This window comes from Herpailurus yagouaroundi, unplaced genomic scaffold (assembly GCF_014898765.1).
Source record: "Herpailurus yagouaroundi ecotype Mexico unplaced genomic scaffold, PumYag 215, whole genome shotgun sequence".
Lineage (NCBI taxonomy): Eukaryota > Metazoa > Chordata > Mammalia > Carnivora > Felidae > Herpailurus > Herpailurus yagouaroundi.
Genome location: NW_024412446.1, coordinates 10,491,753 through 10,514,520, shown reverse-complemented (window position 1 = coordinate 10,514,520; position 22,768 = coordinate 10,491,753).

Sequence of the window (22,768 nt, the reverse complement as noted above, 5' to 3'; positions counted from 1 at the left end):
GGAAGAGCATGAGTGGGGTTGGTTGCCTGGAGGGTTTGGGTTTTTCTTCTTCATGAAGCCAGGGAGGGAAATCAAAGGGTCTCTGGAAGGTCTTTTCCAGGTTTACAGCTTTGGAATTCTCAAATTGGACAAGGACAGCAAGAGGAGGCACAGGGGTTTGGTTTGTGCTATGTCCAGTAACAGTCAGTAAACATGAAATAGATTAACCTCTCTTGTTCGAAGAATCCACTTTTGGTTCATTTTTACCTTTTAAAATATTTATTATTGTGTGATATCACACTGCTTAATATTTAATCAGCTGAGTAAATCAGTTATTTTTAAAATGAATATTTCAGGGGCGCCTGGGTGGCGCAGTCGGTTAAGCGTCCGACTTCAGCCAGGTCACGATCTCGCGGTCCGTGAGTTCGAGCCCCGCGTCGGGCTCTGGGCTGATGCCTCAGAGCCTGGAGCCTGTTTCCGATTCTGTGTCTCCCTCTCTCTCTGCCCCTCCCCTGTTCATGCTCTGTCTCTCTCTGTCCCAAAAATAAATAAACGTTGAAAAAATATATATACATAAAATGAATATTTCAAAAGCCAACAAAATTGCCCAGAAATCAGAATCACATTGATAAACACTGATTTAATACAAATAGGTAGTACTAACTGCTATAAACCTTGAGCTCATAGACTCCTGTATTTAGAATCTTTAAAATCTGTTATTATGTAATTACACACTAAATTGAGATCAAGTTTTATTTCTGTAGCAATCCTTTAAAATACAGACTCTCGGGGCGCCTGGGTGGCGCAGTCGGTTAAGCGTCCGACTTCAGCCAGGTCACGATCTCGCGGTCCGTGAGTTCGAGCCCCGCGTCAGGCTCTGGGCTGATGGCTCAGAGCCTGGAGCCTGTTTCCGATTCTGTGTCTCCCTCTCTCTCTGTGTCTCCCTCTCTCTCTGCCCCTCCCCTGTTCATGCTCTGTCTCTCTCTGTCCCAAAAATAAATAAACGTTGAAAAAAAAATTTTTTTTAAATACAGACTCCCTTGGGAGGAATGTATAAAAACTTTTCTTCAGTTATAATTTTTCCAAACAGAAATAAAACCGTGTTATGTGCTTAACTCGTTGTGGAGTGATGTGTTATGGTTCTATGCACTTTCTTTTCAGTTGCTGAAATGATAGATCCGTCTTAATAAACAGTTGTCTTTTGAGAATGGAGAATTAGGATATCTATGCTATCAATCATAATCCATGAAGACTTATATAGAACCTGCTACATCCATCCAGGAAACTTTTAATAATGAATTTTTTGGATGATGTTTCTTGAAAAAAAAATTTAAGTATAAACACCCATTTTACTTACCACAATGTAACAACCTCCCCATTCATTTGAATTGCAGATCTTTATTTTTTCCAGCATTTTCAAAATGGAAACATTTGTTTCGATTGCTACAGTAAAATTAGTGTTAGTTTAAACAATTCTGCAAATAAGCTGACTGGAAGAACCACTCCAAAAATACTGCCATTGGGAAAAAGACAAAATGTCTTCTAGAATCTGTTCACAATGAGCATAATTTTTTTTCTTTTTAAAATATTACTTTTTAATTTTATTTTAATTCCAGCATAGTTAATATACAGTGTTATATTAGTTTTAGGTGTGACAATCACCACACACGTTAAAACTTTATTTTGAGAATTAAAGTGTCCTCTGTTTATAGGCAAATGCACATTGCTATATGTTCATATTTGATAGGAAGCAATTAGCAAATGGTGACAAGAGTGCTTTCAGGTATATAAGTTATGTGAATCAAAGCCCCATTTGAAAGAGAACCATGACCCAACTGGCAAGAGACGCACTGTAGGAGATTTTAGCTGATTAATTTGTGTACCTGCATTTCCCCAAAGCATGGACATGTCAATGAGGGCAAGTCCCACTAAACCAGTCATTCTTCATCTCAGCATCATGACATCCTCATGTGTCATGAATGCTGGGAGGCCATAGAAACAAAGACTATTAAAAAAGGTGAAACTCTCAACCTGGACGTAGAAAACATGTTTAGAAGCAGCACTTCGTAATCTGAAACCTTTTAAAATTTAGATAGAAAAATAATTTGCAAAATGTTAACATAAAGAAACAATACAGGGCACCTAGGTGGCTCAGTCAGTTAGGCATCTGACTCTTGATTTTGGCTCAGGTCATGGTCTCATGGTTCAAGAGATTGAGCCCCGCACCAGGGCTCAATCAGTGCAGAGTCTGCTTGGGATTCTCTGTCTCCCTCACTCTCCGCTCCTCCCCAGCTTGTGCTCGCTCACTCTCTCTCTCGAAATAAATAAACAAAAAAGAAAAGAAAAAATACAAAAGGACATACCAGATTTATTCTAGATGTCACTACAATAGACCATGAGAAAAGTAAAACAGGCCAGCTTCCCCTTTATGTCTGTTTGTAAACCTAGTAGAGTAAAAAGATTCTCACCAAGAGGACTCAAAGAAGGCTTTATGATGGAGGTGATTTAAAGCAGGCCTTAAAAAAGGCTAGAATTATAATTCATTGAGCAAATATTTATTGAGTGCCTTCTATGTACCAGACAAACAGTCCCTGAGATCATGGAGTTTGTATTCTGGTAAAAGACACAGAAAAAAGGTGACAAAGCTCTGAGAGCAATAAAAGTATTGAGATGGTTAAAATATGAACGACTATATTAGTGAGGGTGGTAAGGGAAAACATTTCTGAGGAATGAATGACATTTAAGCTAAGATTTGGGTAGCCAAGGGACTCCAGATTAAGGAATAACTGCAAAGGCCCTGAGGCAGGAAAATGCTTGCTGTGTCCCAGGAAATGAAAGAAGGTCCAGGCAGACAGAGTGAAATGGTGAGGAGGAAGGCAGCTTCTAGACTACACTGGTCTAGGGGACACCATTCGCATTTTATTCTCTGAATAGCCCAGAAGAGGAAAGAAGTAGACAAGATCAGAAAGACAAGTAGGAATCAGACCAGGACCTTGAGAACATAGGAGAGAACTTGGATTTCATTTTTGTAGCTGTGGATAAAGACAAAAAACAAACACATTTTGACCCTGACTTTTGATTTCAAAGACTTAAAAAAAAATTATGTTGGGGCACCTGGGTGGCTTGTTGGTTAAGCATCTGACTCTTGTTTTCAGGTCAGGTCATGATCTCACAGTTTGTGAAATCGAGCACCATGTGGGGCTCTGTGCTGACAGCATGGAACCTGCTTGGGATTCTATCTCTCTCTCTGCCCCTCCCCTACTTGCACTTTCTCTGTCTCTGAAAATAAATAAATAAACTTTAAAAAAATAATTGTTATTATTTTACCTTTTCAATATGTAAAATTTCAGATATATATAAAAATAGCATGATATAATGAACCCTCATAAACCCATCACCAGGTTTGACAATTATAAACTCATGGCCAATCTTGTTTCATATATAATCCCATTCATTCCCATATATATATATGTTGGGGTTTTTTTAAAGTAAACTCTATGCCCAACATGGGGTCTGAACTCATGATCCCGAGATCATGGCACCAGCCAGGTGCCCCGCCATATTATTTTGAAGTGCATTCTAGATATCACATTATTTCACTCATTAATAGTTTAGTATCTCTAGGGGCCCTTGAGTGGCTCAATCAGTTAAGCTTCTGACTTTGGCTCAGCTCATGATCTCCCCGTTCATGAGTTCAAGCCCCACATCAGGCTCACTGCTGTCAGTGCAGTGCCAGCTTTGGGTCCTCTGTCCCCCTCTCCCTGATCCTCCCCCATTTTTACTCTCTCAAAAATAAATAAACATTAAAATTAAAAAAAATTGTATGTCTAGAAGAGAAAAACCTTAATCCTGATACCATTATTATGCTTAAAAGAATAATAACAATCATTCCTTAAGGATATTTTGACCCTGTCCTTTGATCTTTGCCTCACCAAAACCATGGAGTGATCAGAAGTTATAGAGAAATTGGACAAGCAATTCAGTTAAGCAATCTTGGACAAAAGAACTATCCTAGGGGGGCACGTAGGTAGCTCAGTCGGTTAGGTGTCTGATTCTTAATTTCAGCTCAGGTCATGATCTCACAGTTCTGAGTTTGAGCCCCACGTCAGGGTCTGCACTAACAGTTTGGAGCCTGCTTGGGATTCTCTGTCTCCCCTCTTTCTCTGCCTCTCTCTCTGTCAAAAATAAATACTAAATTTAAAAAAAAATTTTTAAAGGAACTATCCTCGATCACTTGAGATCTACCCACAACTTTTCATGGATTACTTTAAAAATCCGTGCGAATGATTGGTCTTATATCCAATTAAAATGAATATTACTATAGAAGTGATTTGCACAGCATGTAAGTGGCAATGGCTAAAATAGCAAACAGTAAAAAAAAACTTTTAATGTTTCTTTAATTTTGAGAGAGAGAGAGAGAGGGAGAGAGAGAGAGAACTAGTGGAGAAGGAGCAGAGAGAAAGTGGGAGACAGAGAATCCGAAGCAGGCTTTTCAAGAAGCAGGCTCCACGCTATCATCGCAAAGCCAGACATGGGGCTCGAACTCATGAACCTGAGCTGAAGTCGGACACTCAACAGACTGAGCCACCCAGGAGCTGGAGTAAATTTTTTGTCTATAAAATTTGACCCAGGAAAATTGCATATGATCAAAATCATGACCACAAAAGGATATTCACAGTAATAGAAAACATAAAAAAAAGAGACTATAAAAAAACGTTGACAAGTCAAATTTCCTTTGTAAAATTATTAGAAGAAAGAACCGATGCCAATGAAAATAATTTCATTAAAATAAAAATGAAAATAGAAAAATTGGAGATGGTTTAACTCTGCTAAATAGAGAATTGATCAAATAATTACATTGCTTAAGTAGAGTGTGCTCTGATAAATATACTTTCCCTGAAAATTTCCTGAAGATGGTATAATTCTGATTAAATCACTTGGATTTGCAAATGCTGAGGTATCATGTTCTTAAGGTCAATATATAAGGGTCAAAACTTTCTGGGTCTAGGGTAGCACTGTCTGATAGATATATAATATAAACCATAAATGTAAATTTAAATTCTGTGGTAGCTACGTTTTTAAAAGTAAAAAGAGGGGCGCCTGGGTGGCTCAGTCGGTTGAGTGGCCGACTTCAGCTCAGGTCACGATCTCGCGGTCCGTGGGTTCGAGCCCCGCGTCAGGCTCTGGGCTGATGGCTCGGAGCCTGGAGCCTGCTTCCGATTCTGTGTCTCCCTCTCTCTCTGCCCCTCCCCCGTTCATGCTCTGTCTCTCTCTGTCTCAAAAATAAATAAAATGTTAAAAAAAAAAGTAAAAAGAGATGGAATTCATTTTCTCTTTTTTCATACTCTGAAATCTGTTGTATACTTACATCTATAGCATATCTCAATCCACACTAGCCACATTTCAAGTTTTTAATATCCCATACTAGACAGTACAATCTAGGTAGAAAGAAGGACTCGAACAAGGATATGGAGCTATAAATGTGGAAGGCAAGTTCTGGGAACAAAAAATGGCTCTGGTGTAGCTGAAAAGGAATTTGGTGCATGTGAGAGAGGCATGGAAGGCAGATGGAGGGTTGGAGAGGGAAGAAGGGAGAAATACATGGGTTGTAAGACTGGAAAGGTAATGTGGACTGCAAGGTCTTGAGTATCTTGATGGCTAGAGTGTCCTGTTGGCTATGGGGCTACTTATATTGTTTTTGTGTAAGATCATAAACCAATAGCCTTCATCTTCCAAAGAGAACTTTCCTGACTCCCTTCAATAGTATACTTTTTCTCTCTCAGTTGCTATTTCTACTGTCTCTCCTTCCTCTATTGACTGTGCAGAAAAAGGAAGGACTGAATTTTGAGTCTCCAAATGATGGTCCAGAAAAACCACTAATGCTAAGTTATAACCCTAAATCATGGTTTTTGTACTTTCTTTTTCTCCAAAGCTTATTTTTTCTTTTTTTATGTTTATTTATTTTGAGAGAAGGAAAGAGAGGGGGGAGGGGCAGAGAGAGAGGAAAAGAGAGAATACCAACTCGGGGCTTGATCCCACGATCATGACCTGAGCTGAAATCAAGTCAGACATTCAACTGACCAAGCCCCCCACGTGCCGCAAGGCTTATTTTTTCAAACAAAGTATTATATAGAATGTCTGTATATATAAAAACAAACAAAAAACAGAGCTTCCCTGTTTGAAGTAGGGGTTTAGGGACACAAACTGACACCCCCTCCATCATACTACACCAACAGAGGGAAGTTTCTATCATCTCACTGTGTATCTTTGACAACATTGACAACTCACACCACATTCATTTCTTCATTAAAAAAAAAATTAGTACACTAACTCAATCCTTTTTTAAAGGTGAGTAGGTTATGACTACATATCTAGAATTTATTATTTCTTCCTGGATTCCAGTGTACAATACTTAAAATAATATTATTTTCCTTATAATCCCTTTGGACACATCTATATTTGAAAGCAGGTAAAATTTTGGGGTGCACGGCTGGCTCAGTCAGTAGAGCATGCAATTCTTGATCTCGGGTTTGTAAGTTCAAGCCCCACATTGGGTATAGAGATTACTTAAAATAAAATATTAAATAAATACAAATCAAAAGCATGTAAAATTTTGTCCCAGACTTCTTCCTTGTAAAATTGGAGTGTTTTGTTTTTTTTTTAAGGTTGTATTACTGTTTTTCACAGGACCACTATTGGCATTTTGGATGGGACAGTTCTCTATTTTTATATTTTTAATTAAAGTTTTTATTTTCAGATACAGATTGACACACAGTTGTAAAAAATAACAGAGAGATCCCTTATACCCCACCCCAGTTGTGATATTGTACTATAATTTTGGTAACATCCTACAAAATTATAGTATAGTATCACAACTAGGGTATTGACATTGATACAATCAAGATACAGAACATTTCCATCAGCAGGAGAATCCCTCCTGTTACCCTTATATAGTTCCCACCCATCCCACCCCCTTTCCTAACCTTTGACAACCACAAATCCGTTCTTCATTTCTAGAATTTTGTTCACTTAAGAATGTTTTATAAATGGAACTCAATAGTATATAAGCCATTTTTTTTGAGATTGGCTTTTGTTTCACTCAGCATAATTCTCTGGAGATTAATCTAGACTGCTGTGCATATTCGGTAGTTCATTCCTTTTTATTGCTGAGTGTTACTCCCACTGTATGGATATAATAACACAGTTTAACAACTCACCTGTCAAAGACCATCTGGTTGTTTTCAGTTTGGTACCATTATGAGTTAGGCAACTCTGGGGTGCCTGGGTGGCTCAGTTGGTTATGCATCCGACTCTGGATTTCAGCTCAGATCATGATCTCACAGTTTGTGAGTTCAAGCCCTGAGTCTGGTTCTGCACTAACAGTGCAGAGCCTGCTTGGGATTCTCTTTCTCTGCCCCTCCCCTGCTCGTGCTTGGTCTCTCTCTCTTTCAGAATAAATAAATGAACTTTAAAAAAAAAGGAGTTAAGCAGCTCTGAAATTTGTGTGAAGTTTTTGTTTGAACATTTTCATTTCTCTTAATTTTCATTAAGTTTTCATTTCTCTGGGAGTGCCTGAGTGGCTCAGTTGGTTAAGCATCCGACTTCTTCCCAGGTTGAGCCCCACGTGAGGCTCTGTGCTGAGAGCTCAAAGCCTGAAGCCTGCTTCGGAATCTGTCTCCCTCTCTCTCTGCCCCTCCCCGACTCGGTCACTCGCACGCGCACGCTCGCTCACGCGCTCTCTCTCTCTCTCTCTCTCTCTCTCTTTCAAAAATAAATAAACATAAAAAAAATCTTAATTTTTTTTTCATTTTTCTAGGACAAATGTCCAGGAGTGCAATTGCTGGATCACATGATAGTTGCATGCTTCGTTTAAAAAAAAAAAAAAAAAAATTGGTTCTTCAGCATTCAGTACTGTATGAACCAATTTAGTACATTGGTTCTTCATGTATTTTGCCCACTTTCTAATTGGTTTGTATTTTACAGTTAAATTTAAGACTTCTTTATATATTCTAGATACTAGTCCTCTGATACGTGGTTTGCAAATACTTTATCAGAGTTAGTAACTTCTCTTTTCATGTTCCCACGGTGTTTCAAAGAGCAAAAGATTTTAACGTTGATGAAATCCAATTTATCAATCTTCCCTTTTATAAACTGTGTTATTTGGTGTCAAGCTTGAGACCTCTGCCTAGCCCTAGGTCAGAAGGATTTTCTCTTATTTTTTTTCCCCCTGGAATTACTATAGTTTTATATTTAAGTTTGTGACCCATTTTAAGTTACTTTTTGCATAAAGTGTGAGAATTAGGTTGATGCCCCTTTTTTCTTTTTTTTTTCTTTTTTTTTTTTGACAAATGTTCAATAGCTCCAGCCCCATTTATCGAAAAGACTATCTTTTCTCTACTGAATTGTTTCTTATACCTTTGTCAAAAATCAGTTGTGTGAGTCTATTTCTTGGTTCTTTATTGATCTACATAGACCAGTCCATCAATACTACGCAGTCTTGATTATGTAGCTACATGATAAAACTTAATGTTGAGGGGCGCCTGGGTGACTCAGTCAATTAAGCATCCAACTCTTGATTTCAGCTAGGTCATGATCTCAGTTTGTGAGTTCAAGCCTCACATCTGGTTCCATGCTGACAGTGTGGAACCTACTTGGGATTCTCTCTCTCTCCTCCCCTCCCTCTCCTTTCCTCTCTCTTTCTCTGTCTCTCTCAAAATAAATAGATAAACAAACAAACAAAAAACAAAAAAACAAAAACAAAAGCAAAATTTAACATTGAGACAAGTGATTCCTCTTTATTCTACTTTTTCAAGATTGTTTTAGCTCTTCTAGCTCCTCTGCCTTTCCATATTAATTATAGAAGAATCTTATCTGTATCTACAAAAAAAAAAAAAAAAAAGAATCTTGTTGGGATTTTAGTAGTAATTGCATTAAACCTGTATATCAGTTTGGAGAGAATGGACATCTTTACTTTGAGTCTTCCAATTCATGAACATCATATGTCTTTCCTTTTCTTTATGTCCTTTTTCCTTCAGCAGTTTGTAGTTTTTAGTATATAAGTCCTGTACACATTTTGTTAGACTTACACTTATGTAATTCACGTTTTTGGAGTGATTATAAATGCACTGTATTTTTAATTTTGGTAACTACTGTTGCTAGTATACATAAATGCAACTGATTTTTGTATGTTTATCTTTTATTCTCAAACTTTGCTGAAGTCATTGATTAGTCTGGATGTTTTCTTTGGAGATTCCTTGGGATTTCTATGCAGACAATTATGTTATATGAAATAGAGACATTTTTATTTCTTCCTTCATGATTTTTTGCTTTCTTATTTCTTTTTCATGCCTGTTGCATTTACAGAACTACGTTGATTAAGAGTGATAAAAGCAGACATCTTCACTTGTTCCCAGTCTTTGGAGGAAAGCATTTAGGCTTTCTGTAGGTTTCTTCATCAATTGAGGAAGTTCTCCTCTATTCCTATTTTTGTGATTTTAATCATGAGTATTGTATTTTTTCAAATGATTTTTCTGCACTAATTACTATGATCATGTGATTTTTCTTCTTTAACCTGTTAATATAGTAGATTATAGGGGCGCCTGGGTGGCGCAGTCGATTAAGCGTCCGACTTCAGCCAGGTCACGATCTCGCGGTCCGTGAGTTCGAGTCCCGCGTCAGGCTCTGGGCTGATGGCTCAGAGCCTGGAGCCTGTTTCCGATTCTGTGTCTCCCTCTCTCTCTGCCCCTCCCCCGTTCATGCTCTGTCTCTCTCTGTCCCAAAAATAAATAAACGTTAAAAAAAAATTTAAAAAAAAATATAGTAGATTATATTCATTTCATATATTGAGACAGCTTTGCATTCCTGGGATAAATCCCACTTGGTCATGATGTATAATTATTTTTATATGTTCCTGAATTCTATTTGCTAATATTTTGTTAAAGGTTTTTGTGTTTGTATTCATGAGGGATATTGGTGTATAGTTTTGTTTTTTTTGTTTGTTTGTTTGTTTGTTTGTTTTTATATATACTGTCTCTTCTGGTTTGGGGACAAGGATAATACTTGCTTCATAAAATGAAATAGGAAGTGTTCCCTTCTACTTCCTAGAATAGATTATGGAGGACTGATGTTAATTTTTCTTTAAAAGTTTGATTTCCATTTGGGCCTGGAAATATATTTTTGGAAGTCTTAAAGTTATAATAAAGTGAGAAGACACAATTTACCAATATCAGAAATGAAAAAAGGGATATAATTACAGACTCTGAAGACACCAAAGAGATAATAAGGGAATATTATGAAAGATTCTATGCACATAAATTTGACAGCTTAGATGAAACGGACGAGTTCCTCTAAAAGCAGAAACTACCCCAATTCACCCAATGTGAAATAGACAATTCAAATAGCCCTACTAGGGATATTGAATTTATAATTTACAAACGTCAAGTCCAAAATGGTCTTTGATTTATTTTGAGATAATTTTTGTATATGGTGTAAGGTAAGGGTCCAATTTAATTCTTTTGTACACGGATGTTCAGTTTTCCCACCACCATTTGTTGAAAAGACTGTACCTTCAACATTGCAGGATCATGGCACCCCACTGAAGATCAACTGATCATATATGCATCAGTTTCTGGGTTCTTTCTTCTGTTTCATTGATCTACGTGTCTTTCCTTCTGCCAGTTTCACAGGGTTTTGATTACTGTGGCTTTGTAGTAAATTTTGACATTATGAAGTGCAAGTCCTCCAATTTTGCTCTTGTTTTTTGTCTATTTGGGGTTCCTTATGATGTCACATGGATTTTAGGATGAATTTTTCTATGTCTGCAAAAATAGTAAAGAAGCATATAAAAAGATAGTCGACATAACTAATCATGAGAAATGCAGATCAAAACCACAATGAGGTATCATCGCACATTTATTAGGATGGCTGCTATAAAAAAAATAGGGAAATAAGTGTTGGCAAAAATGTGGAGAAATTGGAAAGTGGAACCCTTACACACTGTTGGTGACAGGTTGTAAAATGGTGCAACCACTGTGGAAAACAGTGCAGTGGGTCCTTAAAAAATTAAAAATAGATCTTCTATGTGATCCAGTAATCCTACTTTTGGGTGTCCAAAAGAATTGAAAGCAGGGTCTTGGAGAGATATTTACCATGTTCATAGCAGCACTGCTCACAATAGCTGAGAGGCGGAAGCAACCGAAATGTCCATGGATGGATGAAAGAATAAAGAAACTGTAATATATACATACAAAGACATATTATTCAGGCTGAAAACGGGAAGGAAATGCCATCACATACTACAACATGGATGAACCTTGAGAACATTGTGCTAAGTAAAATAAACCAATCCCAAGAACACAAATACTGTATGATTCCACTTTATGAGCTATCTAAAGCAGCCAAATTTATAGAAACAGAAAGTAGAATGGTGGTTACCAGAGGCTGGGGAGAAGGAGAAAAGGAGAATAGTTCTTTAATGGGTATATCAGTTTTGCAAGATGAAAAGTTCTGGAGATCTATTTCACAACATGAATATACTTAACACTTCTGAACTGTTTGCTTAAAAATGGTTATGTTGTGTGTTTTTAGCATATCAAATATTATCATATCAATATTAGCATATCAAATTTATCAAGTACCTTAAAAATAATAACACTATCACCAACAATTATTTATTCTATAGGATTGTTTCACATTTGAAAATGTAGTAATATAATTCATAATACTATTTTACCTTAAGGAGAAAACTACATGATCACCATGATGGATGACAAGAAAAAATCCTTAATAAAACTCAATAAATGTATCCAATAAAAATCTCCTACTTGAATAAGAATAGCAGGGTACTGGGGAGCCTGGGTGGCTCAGTTAAGTGTCCAACTTCAGCTCAGGTCGTGATCCACAGTTCGTGGGTTCGAGCCTGGAGTCAGGCTCTGTGCGGACAGCTCAGAGCCTGGAGCCTGCTTCGGATTCTGTGTCTCCCTCTCTCTCTGCCCCTCCCCCGCTCATGCTCTGTCTCTCTCTCTCTCTCTCTCTCTCTCTGTCAAAAATAAATAAACATTAAAAAAAATTAAAAAATAAAATTGGGATCATATTATTATCCTGCAATATATTTTCTAAACTTAACAAAATAACATGGATTGAGTTCCAGTTTGCTACTAGAGATTTACCTTATTCTTTTTTAATGACTGCACAGTATTTCTTTTTTTTTTTTAATGTTTATTTATTTTTGAGAGAGAGAGAGAGAGAGAGAGAGAGAGAGTGCAAGCAGGGGAGGGGCAGAGGGAGAAGGAGACAGAATCTGAAGCAGGCTTCAGTCTCTGAGCTGTCATTACAGAGCCAGACGCTGGGCTCAAACTCACAAACTGTGAGATCATGACCTGAGGCAAAGTCAGACACTTAACCTACTGAGCCACCCAGGTGCCCCATGGTTACACAGTATATCATAGCATAAATGTACTATAATTCACCTAACTATATTCTACTAATGAGTTTTAAGTTGTTTTAGTTTTTTTACTATTAAAAAAGTGCTTCAATGGGGCGCCTGGGTGGCGCAGTCGGTTGAGCGTCCAACTTCAGCCAGGTCACAATCTCGTGGTCCGTGAGTTCGAGCCCTGCGTCAGGCTCTGGGCTGATGGCTCAGAGCCTGGAGCCTGTCTCCGATTCTGTGTCTCCCTCTCTCTCTCTCTGCCCCTCCCCCATTCATGCCCTGTCTCTCTCTGTCCCCAAAAAAATAAACGTTGAAAAAAAAATTAAAAAAAAAAGTGCTTCAATGAAAACTTTATACATACATCTTTGTTCACTGTGAAAGATAGCCTTTTCGAATTGAAATTGCTAGGTCAAAGGATATGCAATTTAACATTTTTCACAGATACTCTCAATTTATCCTTTAAAAATTCTTCCCAGTTATAGGGTTTGAAAGCATCCATCTATCCATATTCTCATCAACAAAGATATATTATAAAATCTTGCAGCTTTTGCCCATCTGGCAGATACAGGAAAAAACAAAGTCATGGATGTGAGGGCGATCTTGGCTGTGACATCTGTCACCCCATTGATCGCCAGGGTTAATTCAAGTGATCTGGCTGGCTAGATGTGTGTCCTCTTCCTCCCTCACTGTTCCATGTGCGTCCCTCTAGAAGCTGCACTTTTGGTTGAAGAGGATGACCTTTCCCAACGGATGAGGACTGTTTTCTAGTCAAGAGTATATATACGCTGCTGCGCTCCCCTGCTAGAACCTCCAAACAAGCTCTCAAGGTCTATTTGTAGGAGAACGTAGGGTATTCAAGCTTCCAAGACTCAAGACACATCCAAACGAGGTGCTGCATGTGGCAGTCTGCCTTCTAAAAAAGAAAAAAAATTCATTATTTGCATTATTTGTAGATTATATGATCACTTACCTGGAAAAAAAATTACCTGAGTGATGTTTAGACCAGATTGCTGGGTGTGTTTGAAGGAAAACACTCTCATACCTGCAGGAAGTATATATTATACTCTAGAAGGCAGTATTTCAGTATGAGTCAAAAACACTAAAAATATGCATCACATCTGATCGAGCAATCAAAATCCAGGATTTCTTTCCAAGGGAAATAAGGAAATATACAAAGATTTAGCTACAATAATTTTTACTGAAGCATGGTTTATAGCTATGAAAAACTGAAAACAACCTAAATGTCCAACAAGGGACTAGTTATATAAATGATGGTTCATTCATACAGTCATACACAACACATCTATTAGTAGTTATATTGTAGATTAAAGTTTGTTGACAATTTCATATTTTCATATTATACTGCTCAATGAAAAATATCATAAAACTGCATATCAATATGATACCAATATAAACATAGATTCTTCTAAATTACCCATCAATTTATTTTGTTCAAAGTTTGTCTAAAGGTAAATCATTTATTTTTTAACATTTTTATGTATTTTTGGGAGACAGAGAAGTAGTGGGAGAGGGGCAGAGAGAGAGGGAGACACAGAATCTGAAGCAGGTTCCAGGCTCTGAGACGTCAGCGCAGAGCCTGATGGGGGCTAGCACTCACGAACTGTGAGATCACGACCTGAGCTTAATCGACTGAGCTTACCTTAATAATCAAGGTAAATTATTTCTGAAGGCCAACCCAAAACATCAATCCAATGTAAGCTTAGCACCTGACATCCCAGCTAAGTTACCAGGAGTGAATGCAAATATAAAACTTGGAGATAATCCTGACATAAAAATAAATGCCTGCGGGGCGCCTGGGTGGCGCAGTCGGTTAAGCGTCCGACTTCAGTCAGGTCACAATCTCGCGGTCCGTGAGTTCGAGCCCCGCGTCAGGCTCTGGGCTGATGGCTCAGAGCCTGGAGCCTGTTTCCGATTCTGTGTCTCCCTCTCTCTCTGCCCCTCCCCCGTTCATGCTCTGTCTCTCTCTGTCCCAAATAAATAAATAAACGTTGAAAAAAAAAATTTAAAAAAAAATAAATAAAAATAAATGCCTGTTTGGGGAACTTACAGTGAGACTTCTTAATGAAATTAAGGGCTATTTGAATAACCTCTCTCTATCTGTTCACAAAGATCACAAGCTCTGCCAGGGTATCTCAGGATTGTTTTAGGTGCCCCTGGGGACTCTGGGAACCCTGGGAACCCCATATTGTGCCTGTCATTTAGATGCTTATCCACTGGTTGAAAGAATCCAAACAAGATGCTTTCAGCCAAACATTGCAGTGTCCCCAGCAAAAAGGAGGGCCAGTGTTTCCTCTGTGACAATTCCCTGTTTTCCCAAACCATGAATCAGCCTCATTGTCCCACCCGTTTCTTTGCATCATTTATTTTGTTCATCAAAGTTAATGGCAAAGGCAGGAACATGGCAAAAAAAAAAAAAAAAAAAAAAAAAAAAAAACCCACACAACAACAAAAAACTGAGACTCTGGGCAAAGAGAACACAAGGCCACAGTATTTAGTTCTGCCTGTAAAGAAAGAGTCAGGATTTCACAGAAGCTGCTTCAGAAAAATGGCTGGAAATGTGTCAGAAGGCTAATTTCACAGAGAGCATCTAATTTACAAAATAATACTTGGCAGTTGATCAGCATTTTTCATCCAAAGGTAAAGGGGTCTCCAAATGTAAATGTATAAAACCTTTCTGGGCACTACATCATGTCAGACTTTTCTTTCCTTCCTCCACTCACTGCCTTCCCTCCCACCCTACTTTTTTTCTTCTTCCTCCTCCCTACTCCTTCCCAGTGGGAAACAAATGATAATTCGACCTGGATAACACTCTCCATTTCCTCATTGTATAAGCTGATGCTCACTCAGTTGGCCCAAACCTTTCGTGCAATTTATATTATAAAGAATAAAGGGTGGGGGGATTTTTTCTCCCAGTTATAGCACCCATTGTCCCAAAAGTCAGCTCTGTTTTTAGACGCCCATTAACCAGTTCAAGGTCATATCTTCCTACTCCCTGATAATTTACCACTGTTGTACTAGTTAGGATTCTTTGGTTATAAGTGGCTTAAGAAAAAAAGGAGCAACTTTTAAAGGATAGGGAGAGGTGCTTTCACAGCACCAAAGGACAGGTGTGCAGTGAAGCCACCAAGATAGTCTGAAATCAGAAACAGTAAAGCTGGGTAAACCCTACTTCTCCTAAAGAAGTAAACCCTACTTCTCCTCCCTACTTCATTCCTTTTCTCTCTGTGTATCTGTTTTTCTCTCTGCGTATCTGCCTTAATTTCTTCTCTGATTCACGTGACAGACGGAATATGGCTGCAGTGCATCTCCCAGTGCATAAGTTAAAATTCCAGCCAACAGCAGGCTGATGATCTGTTTCTCAGCCCAATCCTAAATTCTCCAAAGAAACAATCTAATTATCACCCTGAGCGACATGTCCACCCCTGGTACAAACAGCCCTGGGCACAAAGACAGAATCAGGTGGTAGCACAATGGCTCCCAAGAGCCCATGCCAATGATGTGATGTGTGAGTATGCTTCCCAAAGAGAGGGGGATGGTAGGGGGCTGAAGAAATGACCAAAACATGAACCAAATCTGTTTATTGCTTTAATATTTGGACTATTTGGCTACAAATTGTTTCTTGATGAAGCTCAATAATATTTTAAAGAAAAGATTTCTGATAGAATAAAGTTTGCATGACTATGGCCAGTTCACAAAGCAGGGTTGAGATATGTGACCCCTCCTTATGGGTGGTCCAAATGACCATCCTTACACCAAATATCTTAGCCTTTCCAGTTTTCAAAGACTGATAAACTCAAAATTAAGCAATGAGTATTGACTTTTGCTTCCAGTGTTCCTGAGTAACTGGGAAGAGCTGTGGGAATACCTTGGATCTTGGAAAAGGCAGCTCAGTGTTTATGGATGGTTGATAATGTTTTGAACGTAGCACCAAAAGCTTTGTCATCTCGGTCAAACACAGTTTCTCTGGGCCTCTTCATTGTAATTGTTGATTGTGGTTCAAAATGAGGTCATAGAATCAAAAGCACTGTGTAAGCTATGAAGAATAGTACAAGTATCACCTGTATATCTCCAAGCCTCATCAGATTTTGGTACAAATGAGAAGAGATTTATTACAACATAATATGGTAGTTAAGAACAGGTTGGTTTCAGGGTATCTGGGTGGCTCACCTGGTTAAGCATCCGACTCTTGATTTCGGATCAGGTCATGATGTTATGGTCATAGGATCAAGCCCTTGTGGGGCTTCATGCAGAGCTTGGAGCCTGCTTGGAACTCTCTCTCTCCCTTTCTCTCTGCCCCGCCCCCTGCTCATGCTTGCTCTCTCTCTCTCTTTCTCTGTCTCTTTCTTTTTTTTTTTTTATATATGAAATTTATTGTCAAATTGGTTTCCATACAACACCCAGTGCTCATCCCAAAAGGTGCCCTCCTCAATACCCATCACCCACCCTCTCCTCCCTCCCACCCCCCATCAACCCTCAGTTTGCTCTCAGTTCTCAACAGTCTCTTATGCTTTGGCTCTCTCCCACTCTAACCTCTTTTTTTTTTTTTCCTTCCCCTCCCCCATGGGTTCCTGTTAAGTTTCTCAGGATCCACATAAGAGTGAAACCATATGGTATCTGTCTTTCTCTGTATGGCTTATTTCACTTAGCATCACACTCTCCAGTTCCATCCACGTTGCTACAAAAGGCCATATTTCATTTTTTCTCATTGCCACGTAGTATTCCATAGTGTATATAAACCACAATTTCTTTATCCATTCATCAGTTGATGGACATTTAGGCTCTTTCCATAATTTGGCTATTGTTGAGAGTGCTGCTATGAACATTGGGGTACAAGTGCCCCTATGCATCAGTACTCCTATGTCCCTTGGATAAATTCCTAGCAGTGCTATTGCTGGGTCATAGGGTAGGTCTATTTTTAATTTTCTGAGGAACCTCCACACTGCTTTCCAGAGTGGCTGCACCAATTTGCATTCCCACCAACAGTGCAAGAGGGTTCCCGTTTCTCCACATCCTCTCCAGCATCTATAGTCTCCTGATTTGTTCATTTTGGCCACTCTGACTGGCGTGAGGTAGATATCTGAGTGTGGTTTTGATTTGTATTTCCCTGATAAGGAGCGACGCTGAACATCTTTTCATGTGCCTGTTGGCCATCCGGATGTCTTCTTTAGAGAAGTGTCTATTCATGTTTTCTGCCCATTTCTTCACTGGGTTATTTGCTTTTCGGGTGTGGAGTTTGGTGAGCTCTTTATAGATTTTGGATACTAGCCCTTTGTCCGATATGTCATTTGCAAATATCTTTTCCCATTCCGTTGGTTGCCTTTTCGTTTTGTTGGTTGTTTCCTTTGCTGTGCAGAAGCTTTTTATCTTCATAAGGTCCCAGTAATTCACTTTTGCTTTTAATTCCCTTGCCTTTGGGGATGTGTCGAGTAAGAGATTGCTACGGCTGAGGTCAGAGAGGTCTTTTCCTGCTTTCTCCTCTAGGGTTTTGATGGTTTCCTGTCTCACATTCAGGTCCTTTATCCATTTTGAGTTTATTTTTGTGAATGGTGTGAGAAAGTGGTCTAGTTTCAACCTTCTGCATGTTGCTGTCCAGTTCTCCCAGCACCATTTGTTAAAGAGACTGTCTTTTTTCCATTGGATGTTCTTTCCTGCTTTGTCAAAGATGAGTTGGCCATACGTTTGTGGGTCTAGTTCTGGGGTTTCTATTCTATTCCATTGGTCTATGTGTCTGTTTTTGTGCCAATACCATGCTGTCTTGATGATGACAGCTTTGTAGTAGAGGCTAAAGTCTGGGATTGTGATGCCTCCCGCTTTGGTCTTCTTCTTCAAAATTACTTTGGCTATTCGGGGCCTTTTGTGGTTCCATATGAATTTTAGGATTGCTTGTTCTAGTTTCGAGAAGAATGCTGGTGCAATTTTGATTGGGATTGCATTGAATGTGTCGATAGCTTTGGGTAGTATTGACATTTTGACAATATTTATTCTTCCAATCCATGAGCAGGGAATGTCTTTCCATTTCTTTAAATCTTCTTCAATTACCTTCATAAGCTTTCTATAGTTTTCAGCATACAGATCCTTTACATCTTTGGTTAGATTTATTCCTAGGTATTTTATGCTTCTTGGTGCAATTGTGAATGGGATCAGTTTCCTTATTTGTCTTTCTGTTGCTTCATTGTTCGTGTATAAGAATGCAACTGATTTCTGTACATTGATTTTGTATCCTGCAACTTTGCTGAATTCATGTATCAGTTCTAGCAGACTTTTGGTGGAGTCTGTCGGATTTTCCATGTATAATATCATGTCATCTGCAAAAAGCGAAAGCTTGACTTCATCTTTGCCAATTTTGATGCCTTTGATTTCCTTTTGTTGTCTGATTGCTGATGCTAGAACTTCCAGCACTATGTTAAACAACAGCGGTGAGAGTGGGCATCCCTGTCGTGTTCCTGATCTCAGGGAAAAAGCTCTCAGTTTTTCCCCGTTGAGGATGATGTTAGCTGTGGGCTTTTCATAAATGGCTTTTATGATCTTTAAGTATGTTCCTTCTATCCCGACTTTCTCAAGGGTTTTTATTAAGAAAGGGTGCTGGATTTTGTCAAAGGCCTTTTCTGCATCGATTGACAGGATCATATGGTTTTTCTCTTTTTTTTTGTTAATGTGATGTATCACGTTGATTGATTTGCGAATGTTGAACCAGCCCTGCATCCCAGGAATGAATCCCACTTGATCATGGTGAACAATTCTTTTTATATGCCGTTGAATTCGATTTGCTAGTATCTTATTGAGAATTTTGGCATCCATATTCATCAGGGATATTGGCCTGTAGTTCTCTTTTTTTACTGGGTCTCTGTCTGGTTTAGGAATCAAAGTAATACTGGCTTCATAGAATGAGTCTGGAAGTTTTCCTTCCCTTTCTATTTCTTGGAATAGCTTGAGAAGGATAGGTATTATCTCTGCTTTAAACGTCTGGTAGAACTCCCCTGGGAAGCCATCTGGTCCTGGACTCTTATTTGTTGGGAGATTTTTGATAACCGATTCAATTTCTTCGCTGGTGATGGGTCTGTTCAAGCTTTCTATTTCCTCCTGATTGAGTTTTGGAAGAGTGTGGGTGTTCAGGAATTTGTCCATTTCTTCCAGGTTGTCCAATTTGTTGCCATATAATTTTTCATAGTATTCCCTGATAATTGTTTGTATCTCTGAGGGATTGGTTGTAATAATTCCATTTTCATTCATGATTTTATCTATTTGGGTCATCTCCCGTTTCTTTTTGAGAAGCCTGGCTAGAGGTTTGTCAATTTTGTTTATTTTTTCAAAAAACCAACTCTTGGTTTCGTTGATCTGCTCTACAGTTTTTTTAGATTCTATATTGTTTATCTCTGCTCTGATCTTTATTATTTCTCTTCTTCTGCTGGGTTTAGGCTGCCTTTGCTGTTCTGCTTCTATTTCCTTTAGGTGTGCTGTTAGATTTTGTATTTGGGATTTTTCTTGTTTCTTGAGATAGGCCTGGATTGCAATGTATTTTCCTCTCAGGACTGCCTTCGCTGCGTCCCAAAGCGTTTGAATTGTTGTATTTTCATTTTCGTTTGTTTCCATATATTTTTTAATTTCTTCTCGAATTGCCTGGTTGACCCACTCATTCGTTAGTAGGGTGTTCTTTAACCTCCATGCTTTTGGAGGTTTTCCAGACTTTTTTCTGTGGTTGATTTCAAGCTTCATAGCATTGTGGTCTGAAAGTATGCAGGTATGATTTCAATTCTTGTAAACTTATGAAGGGCTGTTTTGTGACCCAGTATATGATCTATCTTGGAGAATGTTCCATGTGCACTCAAGAAGAAAGTATATTCTGTTGCTTTGGGATGCAGAGTTCTAAATATATCTGTCAAGTCCATCTGATCCAATGTCTCATTCAGGGCCCTTGTTTCTTTATTGACCGTGTGTCTAGATGATCTATCCATTTCTGTAAGTGGGGTGTTAAAGTCCCCTGCAATTACCACATTCTTATCAATAAGGTTGCTTGTGTTTATGAGTAATTGTTTTATATATTTGGGCGCTCCGGTATTCGGCGCATAGACATTTATAATTGTTAGCTCTTCCTGATGGATAGACCCTGTCACTATTATATAATGTCCTTCTTCATCTCTTGTTACAGCCTTTAATTTAAAGTCTAGTTTGTCTGATATAAGTATGGCTACTCCAGCTTTCTTTTGGCTTCCAGTAGCATGATAAATAGTTCTCCATCCCCTCACTCTCAATCTAAAGGTGTCCTCAGGTCTAAAATGAGTCTCTTGTAGACAGCAAATAGATGGGTCTTGTTTTTTTATCCACTCTGATACCCTATGTCTTTTGGTTGGCGCATTTAATCCATTTACATTCAGTGTTATTATAGAAAGATATGGGTTTAGAGTCATTGTGATGTCTGTATGTTTTATGCTTGTAGTGATGTCTCTGGTACTTTGTCTCACAGGGTCCCCCTTAGGATCTCTTGTAGGGCTGGTTTAGTGGTGACAAATTCCTTCAGTTTTTGTTTGTTTGGGAAGACCTTTATCTCTCCTTCTATTCTAAATGACAGGCTTGCTGGATAAAGGATTCTCGGCTGCATATTCTTCCTGTCTAGCAAACTGAAAATCTCGTGCCAAATCTTTCTGGCCTGCCAAGTTTCAAAAGAGAGATCCGTCACGAGTCTTATAGGTCTCCCTTTATATGTGAGGGCACGTTTACCCCTTGCTGCTTTCAGAATTTTCTCTTTATCCTTGTATTTTGCCAGTTTCACTATAATATGTCGTGCAGAAGATCGATTCAAGTTACGTCTGAAGGGAGTTCTTTGTGCCTCTTGGATTTCAATGCCTTTTTCCTTCCCCACTTCAGGGAAGTTCTCAGCTATTATTTCTTCAAGTACCCCTTCAGCACCTTTCCCTCTCTCTTCCTCCTCTGGGATACCAATTATGCGTATATTATTTCTTTTTAGTGTATCACTTAGTTCTCTAGTTTTCCCCTCATACTCCTGGATTTTTTTATCTCTCTTTTTCTCAGCTTCCTCTTTTTCCATAACTTTATCTTCTAGTTCACCTATTCTCTCCTCTGCCTCTTCAATCCGAGCTGTGGTGGTTTCCATTTTGTTATGCATTTCATTTAAAGCGTTTTTCAGCTCCTCGTGACTGTTCCTTAGTCCCTTGATCTCTGCAGCAAGAGATTCTCTGCTGTCAGCTATACTGTTTTCAAGCCCAGCGATTAATTTTATGACTATTATTCTAAATTCACTTTCTGTTATATTATTTAAATCCTTTTTGATCAGCTCATTAGCTGTTGTTATTTCCTGGAGATTCTTCTGAGGGGAATTCTTCCGCTTGGTCATTTTGGATAGTCCCTGGCGTGGTGAGGACCTGCAGGGCACTTCCCCTGTGCTGTGGTGTATAACTGGAGTTGGTGGGCGGAGCCGCAGTCAGACCTGATGTCTGCCCCCAGCCCACCGCTGGGGCCACAGTCAGACTGGTGTGTGCCTTCTCTTCCCCTCTCCTAGGGGCGGGATTCACTGTGGGGTGGGGTGGCCTGTCTGGGCTACTTGCACACTGCCAGGCTTGTGATGCTGGGGATCTGGCGTCTTAGCTGGGGTGGGTAGGCAAGGTGCACAGGGGCAGGAGGGGCAGGCTTAGCTTGCTTCTCCTTAGGTGATCCACTTCAGGAGGGGCCCTGTGGCAGCAGCAGGGAGTCAGATCCGCTGCCGGAGGTTTGGCTCCGCAGAAGCGCAGAGTTGGGTGTTTGCGCGGAGCGAGCAAGTTCCCTGGCAGGAACTGGTTCTCTTTGGGATTTTGGCTGGGGGATGGGCGGGGAAGATGGCGCTGGCGAGCGCCTTTGTTCCCCACCAAACTGAGCTCTGTCGTCCGGGGGCTCAGCAGCTTTCCTTCCCTTTGTCCTCCAGCCTTCCCGCTTTCTGAGCAGAGCTGTTAACTTATGACCTCCCAGCCGCTAAGTCGCGCTTGCTGTCGGAACACAGTCCGTCAGGCCCCTCCGCTTTTTGCAAGCCAGACTCGGGGGCTCTGCTTGGCCGGCGAGCCGCCCCTCCGCCCCGGCTCCCTCCCGCCAGTCCGTGGAGCGCGCACCGCCTCGCCGCCCTTCCTACCCTCTTCCGTGGGCCTCTCGTCTGCGCTTGGCTCCGGCGACTCCGTTCTGCTAATCCTCTGGTGGTTTTCTGGGTTATTTAGGCAGGTGTAGGTGGAATCTAAGTGATCAGCAGGACGCGCGGTGAGCCCAGCGTCCTCCTACGCCGCCATCTTCCTCTCCTTCTCTCTGTCTCTTTCAAACAAACAAATAAATAGGTTGATTTGAATAAATTGTGCAAAAAAAAAA